Here is a 2,681-nt window from a genome sequence, read left to right as displayed (position 1 = left end):
TTTTCTGTATGTGTGGATTAGTAAATTAACAAAATAAATCTAAAATCCAGATGTCTGACAAACAACAAAGAATGCCAAAAAAAATTCTGAAGAAAAGATGTAGTGTAGATGTACAGAAGAGGAGTCAGAAGATAGAGCAACACTGCAGAATATGAAGATGCTAGAAACAGATCTATACAGAGGTGGCACTGCAAATCACTGAAAAGAGGCTGAATTTTCTTAATAAAGGGAATTGTATGGTGATTGTCACCATGAATACAGTATAGTAAAATCAGATTCCTAAATTCACATATTAATTTATTGTGCATTAACTAAATATGAATATTTTAAATGGAGGAAAATGAGATAGAATTCCTAAGTAGTACATGGAAACACATAGTCACAGAGTGATTTTACTATATTAGATCATCATAATAAATAGCACTTCACAAAATACCATAAAATGTGAAAATTTATTTCTCAGCATAGAAACAGTTGCATGCAATCTATATAACCTTATTCTAGGGAAGATTTTGTTTTCCCTCAGAATAATAAGAATTACTGAACTTCTTTGAAGATAGTAAAATAAAAACAAAAGAAGAACAATTTTAGGTTACTTACGTTCTGGTAATTGGATTCTAAAAACAATATATAATAAGAAAATTAAGGTCTTGAGAAAAACAATACTAAATGTTCTAAAAGAAGTGGTAAGAATTTATTCTGAGTGGAACCATCCTTGAAGGTTGCAGCCCTAGATTTGTATTGTCACCATTTGTTTGGCCATTTGTTTGGCTAAAAGGAAAAGAACTTCTAGAGTGAGGAAGGAAAGTGTTAGAAGTTTGAGATTCAGTTCAGTTCAGTTCAGTTCAGTCACTCAGTCATGTCTGACTCTTTGTGACCCCATGAACTGCAGCACGCCAGGCCTCCCTGTCCATCACCATCTCCCAGAGTTCACTCAAACTCACATCCATAAAGTCGGTGATGCCATCCAGCCATCTCATCCTCTGTCGTCCCCTTCTCCTGCCCCCAGTCCTTCCCAGCATCAGAGTCTTTTCCAATGAGTCAACTCTTCGCATGAGGTGGCCAAAGTACTGGAGTTTCAGCTTTGCATCATTCCTTCCAAAGAACACCCAGGGCTGATCTCCTTTACAATGGACTGCTTGGATCTCCTTGCAGACCAAGGGACGCTCAAGAGTCTTCTCCAACAACATAGTTCAAAAGCATCAATTCTTCGGCACTCAGCCTTCTTCACAATCCAACTCTCACATCCATACATGACCACAGGAAAAACCATAGCCTTGACTAGATGGACCTTTGTTGGCAAAGTAATGTCTCTGCTTTTGAATATGCTATCTAGGTTGGTCATAACTTTTCTTCCAAGGAGTAAGTGTCTTTTAATTTCATGGCTGCAATCATCATCTGCAGTGATTTTGGGGCCCCCAAAAATAAAGTCTGACACTGTTTCCACTGTTTCCCCATCTATTTCCCATGAAGTGATGGGACCAGATGCCATGATCTTCATTTTCTGAACATTGAGCTTTAAGCCAACTTTTTCACTCTCCTCTTTCACTTTCACCAACAGGCTTTTTATTTCCTCTTCACTTTTTGCCATGAGGGTGGTGTCATCTGCATATCTGAGGTTATTGATATTTCTCCCGGCAATCTTGATTCCAGCTTGTGCTTCTTCCAGCCCAGCGTTTCTCATGATGTACTCTGCATATAAGTTAAATAAGCAAGGTGACAATATACAGCCTCTCTTTCTGGTGTCGGAGTCTGGAGAAGAGGTGCAGAAATTGCATCTCACAAGGGAAAGGAAAGAAGGAAGAACAGGTCATCAGCCTTGGCCCTCAGGTGGCTGAAGGAGAAAATATATTTGGTCTGTGCCACGTTTTTGCATCCTTCAATGACACTTTTGTGCATGTCACCAATCTTTCTGGCAAGGAAACCATCTGCCATGTAACTGGTGGGATTAAGGTGAAGGTTGACCGAGATGAGTACTCTCCATATGCTTCCATGTTGGCTACCTAGCATGTAGCCCAGAGATGCAAGGAACTGGGCATCACTGCCCTTCACATCAAACTCCAAGCCACAGGAGGAAATAGGACCAAGACTCCTGGACCAGGGACCCAGTCAGCACTCACAGCCCTTGCCCACTCAGGGATGAAGATTGGGTGCATTGAGGATGTCACCCTCATCCCCTCCAACAGCACCCACAGGAAGGGGAGTTGCTGTGGTCACAGTCTGTGAACAGCACTGCTCAAATTATTGCTTTCTGTTAATAAATTGCTTTGATGTTAAAAAAAAAAAATGCAAGTGTTGAATACTATTAAAAAAACAAAACTAGAATGCATTTGATGCATGCAGCTTAATTTTCTTCATTTTTAACCAGGATTTGTATTCCTTTTCTCAGATTTAAGATACAGTGTTGGGAGTTTCTTGTGCCTAATGCTCACCCTAACTTTCCCTGTACAGCCTATTGCTATGATTTATCTGGCTGATGATGTTATCCTCCACATCAGGGCCATTTCCTGGAACAATATAGCTGTTCATTGAACGTTTTTACTTAATGAATGAATCTCTAAGGAAAATTATTTCTTACTCTATTTTCCAGGTAAGGTACTCTGTTCTGATTCTTGCAATTCACTTTGGTGTAAAATCTGCAGTGGTCACCATCTCCTATTTTCTGTCTTCCTACTGAGTAT

The 2,681-nt window shown here is 39.7% G+C and overlaps 1 pseudogene; it reads left to right on the top strand.

Annotated features, from left to right (window-relative positions):
• Window positions 1-251: 251 nt before the first annotated feature.
• On the top strand, window positions 252-2,226 carry LOC107132995 (small ribosomal subunit protein uS11-like; annotated as a pseudogene).
• Window positions 2,227-2,681: the final 455 nt, after the last annotated feature.

Source organism: Bos taurus, chromosome 12, assembly GCF_002263795.3.
Source record: "Bos taurus isolate L1 Dominette 01449 registration number 42190680 breed Hereford chromosome 12, ARS-UCD2.0, whole genome shotgun sequence".
Lineage (NCBI taxonomy): Eukaryota > Metazoa > Chordata > Mammalia > Artiodactyla > Bovidae > Bos > Bos taurus.
This window is presented reverse-complemented; position numbering and strand designations above follow the sequence as displayed.